We start from the raw sequence: 12,889 nt of genomic DNA, 5'->3' as shown, positions 1-12,889 counted from the left end.
GCTCGTGGTGATAATCATGCATAATGATACAGCCACAGAGCCCCCTCTGTTTACCCCTAATTATTTTCATATATTTGTGGTGAAGAACATGTATGGTGTTATAGCCATGTAATATGGGTTCTCTCTAGAATTGAACGGACACCTGGATGTTCGGGTTCGGCTGAACTTCACAAAAAATTTTGAGTTCGGGACCCGAACTTGACCTCGAACCTGAACCCCATTGAAGTCAATGGGGACCCGAACTTTTGAGCACTAAAATGGCTGTAAAAATGTCATGGAAAGGGCTAGAGGGCTGCAAATGTCAGCAAAATGTGGTTAAGAGCATGGCAAGTGCTCTGCAAACAATAGTGGATAGGGAAATGACTTTAAATAACATAAAATACATACAAATAAAAAATAATAATCGTGATCTAGGAGGAAGAGGTCCATATGGAGTAGGAGGTTGAGGAGGCGGTGGATGTGGGGGTGTAGGTGAAAGCGGTGGTGGAGGAGGAGGCGGTAGCCTACACAATATTATTGGTTTTAAATTAATTTATATTTTTTTAAATTAGGGTACACCCTAAACATTGGGAAATATAACCTGTGATAACCCCCTCCAGTCATTCTAAACACACGTTCAGACAATACACTGGCTGCAGGGCAGGCCAGCACCTCAAAGGCGTAAAGGGTAAGCTCAGGCCATGTGCCCAATTTGGAGACCCAGAAGTTGAAGGGGGCAGACCCATCATTCAGTACGTGTAGGCGTGTGCATACATACTGCTCCACCATGTCGCACGTCCCCGTGAAGTCCACGATCCAATTGGATATCTTCTCTATCAACTTTCGATGTTCTTTTATGCGCCTACTGTGGTGATCACTGGTGGCGGGGATTCAGGGTTCCAGGCCGGAGAGGGAGCCTGAGAAAGAAATACCCCATCCAAGAGAGGTCAATGGATGAAATTAAATGTAATCGAGCGGAAATGTGGGACAAAGTATTAAAGCATAAGCTTCCAAGTTAAGGAGAGGGCGCGCAGCAATTACCCACTCCTGACTTGGGGAGGTAGTGACGATAAATAACAATACAGGACTCTTAAGATGCCCTGTTATTGGAATGATTAATAAAAAATTATAGGGAATGTCACTGTGGTATTTTGGATTTGGAAACGTTAGCCAGGAGAGGCCCTGCTGCCACTCTCTTGACTCTAGATAGCTTCTGCCTGATCACACGTCCCTTTTACGTCCACCCTTTACGTCCACCATCCATTTTGATATTTTCTCTATGAACTTTCGATGTTATTTTCTGAGCCTACCATGTTGATCACGGTTATCGGCGAATAAGGGTTCCATGCCGGAGAGGGAGCGTTAGAAAGAGAGTTTAATTGTTTCAAATTAAATATGATAGAGTGGAAATATGAGACAAAGTATTGATGCGCAAATGTGGGACAACTTGTCAAAGTTTAAGCATTGAATGAAAGGAGGTGGCGCGCATCAATTAAAGAAGAATTTCAGAAATTTTATTCCCTGTCAACTATGCAGAGCAGGGGTTTATTCACGTCCAAAATTGTAAAATGTCAACCCAAGAATGTAACAGAAAAATTTGTGAAATTTATTAACCTGTCTACTTGGTAGAGCAGGGGTCTATGACAAAAAAAAAATTGTTTAATGTCACCCGAAAATGTAAAAGAAAAATTAGTGAAATTTATTAAGATGTCAACTAGGTAGAGGAGGGGTACATCACACCCAAAAATTGGTGAATTTCACCCGAAAATGTAACAGACATATTTGTGATATTTTTTTAACGTGTCTACTAGGTATAGCAGTGGTACATCACACCCAAAAATTTGTGAATCTCACCCGAAAATGTAACAGACAAAGTAGTAAAATGACATAAAATAAAATAAAATACGTACAAATAAAAAAAAAAAAAAATGTATTTATGAGGTGGAGGTCCATATGGAGTAGGAGTTTGAGGAGGCGGTGGACGTAGCGGTGTAGGTGGAAGCAGCGTTGGAGGAGGACGAGGTAGCCAACACTGGTTTTTTGTTTTAATTTTAATAAAAAAAAAAATTAGGGTACACTCCAAAAGAGTGTGAAATATCCAAAATACAAGAACGAGCAATTTCGCTGTAGTATAACAATGGCTGGTTAAGGCCGGTATACATGTCTATTCTGCACAAGGTACGGACAAGTCCTGTGGGATCCATGCCTGGTTCATTTTAATGAACGTGAGCTTGTCCACATTGGCTGTGGACAGGCAGCTGCGCTTGTCTGTGATGACGCCCCCTGCCGTGCTTAACACACGTTCAGATAATACACTGGCTGCAGGGCAGGCCACCACCTCCAAGGTGTAAAAGGCAAGCTCAGGCCATGTGCTCAATTTGGAGACCCAGAAGTTGAAGGGTCAGACCCGTCATTCAGTACGTGTAGGCCTGTGCACACATACTGCTCCACCATGTTGCTGAAATGCTGCCATCTGCTAAGACGTTCCATATCAGCTGGTGGTGCTGGTTGTTGTGGCGTGCTGACAAAGCTTTTCCACATTTCGGCCATGCTAACGCTGCATTCTGAGATGCTGGCGGTGCCCCAGCTGCATTGGCGACCTCTTCCTCGTCCTCTGCCTTCGCCTTGTGCTTCCACTGTGCCCATGCTGTCAGGTGGGAATGCCACCAGCAGCGCGTCTACCAGCGTGCACTTGTACTCGCTCATCTTACGATCACGCTCCAGTGACGGAATTAAGGACGGTACGTTGTCCTTGTAACGGGGATCCAGCAGCGTGCCCACCCAGTAATCAGCACAAGATATAATGTGGGCAACTCGGCGGCCGTTGCGGAGACATTGCAGCATGTAATCGCTCATGTGTGCTAGGCTGCCCAGAGGCAACGAAAAGCTGTCCTCTGTGGGAGGTTTATCGTCTGTGTCCTCTGTATCCCCCCAGCCACGCACCAGTGATCGCCATGAGCTGGTCTGGGTGCCATCCTGCTGTGAACATGGTTCCTCCTCCTCCAAGTCCTCCTCCTCATCCTCCACCTCGTCATCCTCCAGAATTGTGCCCTGACTGGACAATTGTGTACCTGGCATTTGTGGGTGTAGGAACCCACCTTCGGAGCCACATGTGAATGACTGGCCGGAAACCCTACAAAATGATCCATCCCTCTTACTCCTCCTCCTCCTGTGCCACATCCTCTTCCATCATCGCCAGCAGTGTTTTTTCAGTTGGATAGTTGCGCTAAGAACTGCGTTATCGGCACTGGCCATGTTGGTGGAGTACTCGAAACAGCACAACAAGGAACACAGGTCTCGCATGGAGGCCCAGTCATTGGTGGTGAAGTGGTGCTGTTCCGCAGAGCGACTCACCCGTGCGTGCTGCAGCTGAAACTCCACTATCGCCTGTTGCTGCTCGCACAGTCTGGCCAGCATGTGCAAGGTGGAGTTTCACCTTGTAGGAACGTCGCATATGAGGCGGTGAGCGGAAAGGCCGAAGTTACGCTGCAGCGCTGACAGGCGAGCAGCAGCAGGGTGAGAACGCCGAAAGCGCGCACAGACGGCCCGCACTTTATGCAGAAGCTATGACATATCGGGGTAATTTTTAAGGAATCTCTGCACCACCAAATTCAGCACATGCGCCAGGCAAGGGCTGTGCATCAAACCGGTTAGTCCCAGAGCTGCTACGAGATTTTGCCCATTATCGCACACCACCAGGCCTGGCTTGAGGCTCACTGGCACCAACCACTCATCGGTCTGTTGTTCAAGGCCCATCCACAGCTCCTGTACGGTGTGGGATTTTTCCCCCAAACAGATAAGTTTTAAAACTGCCTGCTGTCGTTTACCCCTGGCTGTGCTGAAGTTGGTGGTGAAGGTGTTACGCTGACCGGATGAGGAGCCAGTTTAGGATGAGAAAGCGGAGTAGGAGGAGAAAGCAACAGGAGGCAAACTGAAGCGCCCTGCAATCGTCAGTGGTGGAAGGACATGCGCCAAACTGCTATCCGCCTCAGGCCCAGCCGCCACTGCATTTACCCAGTGTGCTGTTATGGAGATATAACGTCCTTGACCGTGCTTACTGGTCCACGTATCCGTAGTGAGGTGCACCTTGCCACAGATGGCATTGCTCAGTGCACATCTGATTTTGTCCCCCACTTGGTTGTGCAGGGAAGGGATGGATCGCCTGGAAAAGTAGTGGCGGCTGGGCACGACGTACTGTGGGACAGCCACCGCCATAAGGCTTTTAAAACTCTCCGTCTCCACCAGACGGAATGACAGCATTTCAAAGGCCAGTAATTTAGAAATGCTGGAATTCAGGGCTAAGGATCGCGGGTGGGCAGGGGGGTATTCCTCTTCCTCTCCAGTATCTGGGAGATAGACAGCTGAAAGGTTCCGTGGGACATTGTGGAGATGCTTGGTGACCCAGGTGGTGGTGTTGCTGGCAGATCCTCTGTTTGCGGGGTGGCAGGTGGCACTGTCACTCCAGGTGGATGAAGAGGCCGAGACTGCAGCAGAAGAGGAAGCAGGAGGAGCCAGAGAACTTTCTTGGTTTTTGAGGTGTCTACTCCACTGCAGCTCGTGCTTTGCACTTAAATGCCTGGTCATGCAGGTTGTGCTCAGGTTTAGAACGTTTATGCCTCGCTTCAGGCTCTGATTGCACAGCGTGCAAACCACTCGTGTCTTGTCATCAGCACATTGTCTGAAGAACTGCCACGCCAGGGAACTCCTTGGAGCTGGCTTTGATGTGCTCGGTCCCTTGCTGCGGTGGGCAGTAGCAGGCGTACTGTTTAGGGGACGGCCGCTCCGCTTTTGCACCCTGCTCCTTCTTCTGCTGTGCTGGTGGCTCTTTGCGATTACCACCTCTTCCTCCGAACTACATAGGTCTCTCGCATGACCTTGATTCCATGTGGGGTTGAGGACCTCATCGTCCTCCACATCATCTTCCACCCAGTTTTCACCCCTGCCCTCCTTGTCAGTCTGCATACTTTCGAAAGCCCCAGCAGTTGGCACCTGTGTTTCGTCATCATCCGAGACGTGCTGCGATGGTCCTCCCATGTACTCATCTTGAAACCTAAGTGGTTGGACATCAGTGTACTCAATCTCTTCCACTTCTGGGGCAGGGATAGGTGGATGGCCCTGGCAAACCCTGCTAACAGAGTCATCAAAAAGCAGAGGAGACTGCTGCATGACTTGGTTGTTTTTCAAATAACGGAATAGAACTACAGTATGTAAAGGGTGTATCTCACATGTCCTGATCCAGACTAGGCCACAATTAACCTCTTCAGGACACATGACGTACCGGTACGTCATGTTGTCCTGGTACTTAAGGACACATGACGTACCGGTACGTCATGTGTTGTTCCGATCACTGCCGCCCGGCGGGTGGTGATCGGAACAAGGTGCCCGCTCAAATCATTGAGCAGGCACCTCGGCTAAATGCGCAGGGGGGTCCCGTGACCCCCCCGTGTCGGCGATCGCAGCAAACCGCAGGTCAATTCAGACCTGCGGTTTGCTGCGCTTTCTGCAGTTTCTGATCCCCGCGGTCAGATCAGAAACTTTAACATGCCCAAAATATAGATTTTAACCCCCCCTGCACCCCTGAGTGATTTTATGACGGCGGGTGTTGCAGGGGGGTTGCGGGCGGTGCGGGCGATGTGGGAGGCGGGCGGTGCGGCAGGCAGGATCGCGATCCCCCGCCCGCCTCCTCTTGCATAATCATTGGTGGCCAGTGGGTGTACCAGAGTGTCAGCACATTGCTGACACTCTGGTATAAACGGCTGACATCTGTGCTGTGGTGTCAGCCGTTCAACCCTTTCCATTCCGCGGTCCGTACAGACCGCGGTATGGAAGAGCAGAGGTTAACAGTCGGGAGCTCCCTCCCTCTCCCATCGGGGGGCTGCTGTGCCTTTGCAGCACCCAGACAGGATGGGGTCACAGAGGGAGGGAGCTCCCCTCCTTACCCTTCCCCGTCTGCTCAGGCATCCTGCTGTCCATGGTGCTTAACAGATCTGTGCTAAAGGCATAGATCTGTTCAGACAAAGTGTAAGTAAAATACAGTACAATACACTATATAGTGTACTGTACTGTATTATACAGACATCAGACCCACTGGATCTTCAAGAACCAAGTGGGTCTGGGTCCAAAAAATAAAAAACACATTTATCACTGAATAAAAAAAATTAAAAAATGCACTACACATATTAGGTATTGCCGCGTCTGTAACGACCTGATCTATAAAACGGTCATGTTACTTTCCTCGCATGGTGAACGCCATAAAAATAAAAAAATACAAACTATGAGGAAATTTAAATTTTGCCCACCTTATTTCCCAAAAAAGGTAATAAAAGTGATCAAAAAAGTTGCATGTACGCCAAAATAGTACCAATCAAACCGTCATCTCATCCCGCAAAAATCATACCCTAAACAAGATAATCGCTCAAAAACTGAAAAAACTATGGCTCTTAGACTATGGAATCACTAAACCATGATTTTTTTTTGTTTCAAAAATGAAATCATTGTGTAAAACTTACATAAATAAAAAAAAAGTATACATATTAGGTATCTCCGAGTCCGTATCTACCGGCTCTATAAAAATATCACATGACCTAACCCCTCAGATGACCACCGTAAAAAACTAAAAATAAAAACGGTGTAAAAAAAGCATCTTACGTCACAAAAAGTGCAATAGCAAGCGATCAAAAAGTCATATGCACCCGAAAATAGTGCCAATCAAACCGTCATCTCATCCCACAAAAAATGAGACCCTACCTAAGATAATCACCCAAAAACTGAAAAAAATATGGCTCTCAAACTATGGAGACGCTAAAACATGATTTTTTTTTTGTTCCAAAAATGAAATCATTGTGTAAAACTTACATAAATAAAAAAAATTGTATACATATTAGGTATCACCGCGTCCGTGACAACCTGCTCTATAAAAAATACCACATGATCTAACCTGTCAGATGAATGTTGTAAATAACAAAAAAAAAACGGTGCCAAAAAAGCTATTTCTTGTTACCTTGCCTCACAAAAAGTGTAATATAGAGCAACCAAAAATCATATGTACCCTAAACTAGTACCAACAAAACTGCCATCCTATCCCGTAGTTTCTAAAATGGGGTCACTTTTTTGGAGTTTCAACTCTAGGGGTGCATCAGGGGGGCTTCAAATGGGACATGGTGTCAAAAAAAACAGTCCAGCAAAATCTGGCTTCCAAAAACCATACGGCACACCTTTACCTCTACGCCCTACTGTGTGCCCGTACAGTAGTTTACGGCCACATATGGGGTGTTTTTGCAAACTACAGAATCGGGGCAATAAATATAGCATTTTGTTTGGCTGTTAACCCTTGCTTTGTTACTGGAAAAAATGGAAAAAATTTTTTTTAGCACCATTTGCCATTAACTCTTGTGGAACACCTAAAGGGTTAATGACGTTTGTAAAATCAGTTTTGAATACCTTGAGGGTTGTGTAGTTTCTAGAATGGGGTCATTTTTGGGTGGTTTCTATTATGTGAGCCTCACAAGGTGACTTCAGACCTGAACTTGTCCCTAAAAAGTGTGTTTTTGAAAATCTCTGAAAAATTTCAAGATTTGCTTCTAAACTTCTAAGCCTTGTAACATCCCCGAAAAATAAAATATCATTCCCAAATTGATCCAAACATGAAGTAGACATATGGGGAATGTAAAGTAATAACTATTTTTGGTGGTATTACTATGTATTATAGAAGTAGAGAAATTGAAACTTGCAAATTTGAATTTTTTTACAAATTTTTGGTAAATTTGGTATTTTTTTTTTAAATAAAAAAGATTTTTTTGTTTACTTTATTTTACCAGTGTCATGAAGTAAATATGTGACAAAAAAACAATCTCAGAATTGCCTGGATAAGTCAAAGTGTTTTAAAGTTATCACCACTTAAAGTGACACTGGTCAGATTTTCAAAAAATGGCCTGGTCCTTAAGGTGAAATAAGTTTGTCTCCCTTAGGGGTTAAAGTTTTTTGCCCAAAATGGCTGTTTTTCAAATATCTGAATAGAACCACAGTATCTAAAGTGTGTATCTCACAATGACATATGCAGCAAAGTCTTCAAAATTAAGTTTTTTTTTTGCCCAAAATGGCTGTTTTTCAAATAACAGAATATAGCCACAGTATCTAAAGTGTGTATCTCACACGTCCTGATCCAGACTAGGCTGCAATTAAATGTTTTGTGCACAAAATGGCTGTTTTTCAAATAACTGAATAGAACCACAGTATCTAAAGTGTGTATCTCACGCTGACATATGCAGCAAAGCCTGCAAAATTAACTTTTTTGCCCAAAATGGCTGTTTGATTAATAACTGAATATGACAGCAGTATATAACCCTTGAATTTCACACGTTCGGATGCAGCAAGGTCTGTAAAATTGTGTATTTTGCCCAAAAAGGGTGTTTTTAAAAACCCTGAAAATTATGGCTGTATTTCTAGCTAAAATTGCACACTAAATAATTATGCAAAGGCACCAGATGTTGGATATTGCCAAAAATTTGTGTTTTTTCAAAGCCTGAAAATTATTTTATTTTTTAAAACTTGTTTTTACTAATCACAGATGCAGCAAGGGCTGCAATATTAAGTATTTAGCAAAAAAAGGTAGTTTTTTTTATAACAGAATATGAAAGCTGTATATAACGCTTGAATTTCACACGTGCAGATGCATCAAGGGCTGTAAAATAGTGTATTTTTCCAAAAAAGGGTGTTTGTAAAAACCCAGAAAACTATGGCTGTATTTCTAGCTTAAAAAGGACCTTTCATCGGTCCAAACATTGTGAACTAAGTATAATGACATATACAGCGGCGCCCGGGGATCTCACTGCACTTACTATTATCCCTGGGTGCCGCTCCGTTCTCCCGTTATGTCCTCCAGTATGTTCGGGGACTTGGTTATAGTAGGCGGAGACTTAGGGGACTTGGTTATAGTAGGCAGAGTCTTCCCTTGTTCTGCTGGGCGTCTACTTCTCCTAGGCTGTAGCGCTGGCCAATCGCAGCGCAGAGCTCACAGCCTGGGAGGTTTTTTCTGCCAGGCTGTGACCTCTGCGATGCGATTGGCCATCGCTACAGCCTAGGAGAAGGAGACGCCCAGCAGAACAAGGGCAGTCTCCTCCTACTATAATCAAGTCCCCGAACATACCGGAGGACATAACGGGAGAACGTAGCGGCGCCCAGGGATAATAGTAAGTGCCGTGAGATCCCTGGGCGCCGCTGTATATGTCATGAGACTTAGTTCACAATGTTTGGACCGATGAAAGGTCCTCTTTAAGTTGCACACTGACTAATCCTGCAAATGCACCAGATGTTGTATATTGCCAAAAAAGGGTGTTTTTTAAAACCAAATTATTAGTGCAGTTTTTCAAGCTTGGATTTGAATGTCACAAAAGCTCAGATGCAGTGCTGGTGCACTGAGCTTGCATATAATGGCCGCTGCCGCCCAACTAACTAATAGACGGATATAAAATATTTTTTTCTGTCACTGGGCTCAGGGCAGGGTAAAAAGTTTGTGCCCTGCACCCACACAACTAAATGTAGATCACTGAGTTAGATTGGATTTCTGATCACAGATTCTGTCCTATTCGCTCCCTGAAAGCACCAGCAGCATCCTCTCCCTACACTAGTAACAGCAGAGTGACGTGCAGCGCTACATGACTCAAGTTTATATAGAGGCTGGGTCACATGCTACAATATATGGGGTTCGGACCGCGCTTCTAGTCCAGGTCAGTGTGCAAGTTCTTAGTCCTTCTTACTTCTTCGTTCACAAAGAGAGCCTGAGGGCTGCAAATATCCCTTAAGTAGATATCCTGCAACCAATGGAATTATAATAGTGTAAGTCCGTATGTGACAGTAACCTGCATTGCACTGATTATACTCACAAGATGTGTATCACACAAAGCGTAAATGTAATCCCTCCGTGGTAAGTTGCACTTGTTCTATCGGAACAGCCACGTTTCCATACAATCTGGTTAGATCCCCACACGGACCCAAATGGTATATACCTCAGACCAATCTATATTTCTTTTCTTCAGATTCCTGAAGGTTTTCTGTGGACAAGAATGGCTTCTGCAATAGTGAAGCTCCGTATTCCTTATTAAAAACTTTTATTTGTCCATACTTACAAGACAACTTCTTAAAACAGCTTTTTAAAACACATAAAATTCCCAGCGTCTGCTGCTTCTGCCCTGGGAATTTTATGTGTTTTAAAAAGCTGTTTTAAGAAGTTGTCTTGTAAGTATGGACAAATAAAAGTTTTTAATAAGGAATACGGAGCTTCACTATTGCAGAAGCCATTCTTGTCCACAGAAAACCCTCAGGAATCTGAAGAAAAGAAATATAGATTGGTCTGAGGTATATACCATTTGGGTCCGTGTGGGGATCTAACCAGATTGTATGGAAACGTGGCTGTTCCGATAGAACAAGTGCAACTTACCACGGAGGGATTACATTTACGCTTTGTGTGATACACATCTTGTGAGTATAATCAGTGCAATGCAGGTTACTGTCACATACGGACTTACACTATTATAATTCCATTGGTTGCAGGATATCTACTTAAGGGATATTTGCAGCCCTCAGGCTCTCTTTGTGAACGAAGAAGTAAGAAGGACTAAGAACTTGCACACTGACCTGGACTAGAAGCGCGGTCCGAACCCCATATATTGTACCTGTTTATAACGTGATTGAACCCACATCACTTTTCGGACCTGCTGCATAGCAATTTTTGCGGACTGGTGATATATTTATTTTTTATTGGGTCACATGCTACACTGGCCAATCATAGCCATGCCATTAGTAGGCATGGCTGTGATGGCTTCTAAGGTCACACAGTTAAACGCTTGCTGATTGGCTGCTCTGCAGCCTTTCAAAAATCGCTAAGAAATCGCCGAACACCGAACCCAAACTTTTACTGAAATGTTCGGGTTCAGGTCCGGGGTCCAAAAATCCTATGGTTCGGTACGAACCCGAACTTTACAGTTCGGGTTCGCTCAACCCTAGTTCTCTCCCCTTTTTTTTGGTTTTCTACAAACCATTGAGCCATGATCATTCCAATCTATATCCTGAGTACAGCGGTGTTATTTATGTCTTTATTTATTAGATTTTGACATTTGCACTTATCTATACCTATTGGTCGTTGGACCTTTTTTCTTTGTGCCTAGTGCTTCCCGGTTTCTTTATGTGGGACTGCTGTGTCCAGTTGCCGAATTAGTTATCGCTTCGCCTGCGTGGTGCGGTCGGTTGTTATTATGGCTACGACGCTAGTTTTCTTACTGGTGGTTGTGGCCTGTTGACGCTGACTCCTCCCCGTCAGCTTGGCATATCCAGGCACTCCTCCCAGCGCGGTCTCGCGATGTTTGCTCGAGTCATGTGGTCTGTCATGTGATTGATCATGTGGCTGGGATGGTGTCTCCTGATCCCTTTAGTTTGGAGTGTGGTTGCTAGGCTCCTGGACATGCGCAGTTGTACCTATAGGACGCGGATCTTGGCGCCGCATATTTGTCCCTGCTGTGTAAGTTTTGTTTATCTATATTTACAACAGCTGTTGCTGGTATTAAACATATGCACATGTGATTGATTGGGTTCAATTTACACATTATATGTTGTATGAATGAATCATGTTTGTCAATGATTTGCACATTTTGCACATAGCCATTTATGCTGTATTTATGCCTCACAAGTGATTGTATATTTATTTTTAATATTTTTTAAACAGTTTTTATACACAATTATTTTAAACGATTATGTAATTGTCACTTAATTTACTGCTATGCATTTTGGGTATATATACCCCTGTGAGACACCATTTTATATGTTTGATAAAGACTGCATTGAGCGGTTGAAACATTGCAGAGGTCTACTGGACTAGTGCAGCTGTTTGGATTTTTTGTTTGATATATATATATATATATATATATATACACTGCTCAAAAAAAATAAAGGGAACACAAAAATAACACATCCTAGATCTGAATTAATTAAATATTCTTCTGAAATACTTTGTTCTTTACATAGTTGAATGTGCTGACAACAAAATCACATAAAAAAAAAATGGAAATCAAATTTTTCAACCCATGGAGGTCTGGATTTGGAGTCACACTCAAAATTAAAGTGGAAAGCTCAGTAGTGTGTGTGGCCTCCACGTGCCTGTATGACCTCCCTACAACGCCTGTGCATGCTCCTGATGAGGTGGCGGACGGTCTCCTGAGGGATCTCCTCCCAGACCTGGACTAAAGCATCTGCCAACTCCTGGACAGTCTGTGGTGCAACGTGACGTTGGTTGATAGAGCGAGACATGATGTCCCAGATGTGCTCAATTGGATTCAGGTCTGGGGAACGGGCGGGCCAGTCCATAGCATCAATGCCTTTGCCTTGCAGGAACTGCTGACACACTTCAGCCACATGAGGTCTAGCATTGTCTTTCATTAGGAGGAACCCAGGGCCAACCGCACCAGCATATGGTCTCACAAGGGGTCTGAGGATCTCATCTCGGTACCTAATGGCAGTCAGGCTACCTCTGGCGAGCACATAGAGGGCTGTGCGGCCCTCCAAAGAAATGCCACCCCACACCATTACTGACCCAATGCCAAACCGGTCATGCTGGAGGATGTTGCAGGCAGCAGAACGTTCTCCACGGCGTCTCCAGACTCTGTCACGTCTGTCACATGTTCTCAGTGTGAACCTGCTTTCATCTGGGAAGAGCACAGGGCGCCAGTGGCGAATTTGCCAATCTTGGTGTTCTCTAGAAAATGCCAAACTTCCTGCACGGTTTTGGGCTGTAAGCACAACCCCCACCTGTGGACGTCGGGCCCTCATATCACCCTCAGGGAGTCTGTTTCTGACCGTTTGAGCAGACACATGCACATTTGTGGCCTGCTGGAGGTCATTTTGCAGGGCTCTGGCAGTGCTC

This window comes from Bufo bufo, chromosome 3 (assembly GCF_905171765.1).
Source record: "Bufo bufo chromosome 3, aBufBuf1.1, whole genome shotgun sequence".
Taxonomy (NCBI): domain Eukaryota; kingdom Metazoa; phylum Chordata; class Amphibia; order Anura; family Bufonidae; genus Bufo; species Bufo bufo.
This window is presented reverse-complemented; position numbering follows the sequence as displayed.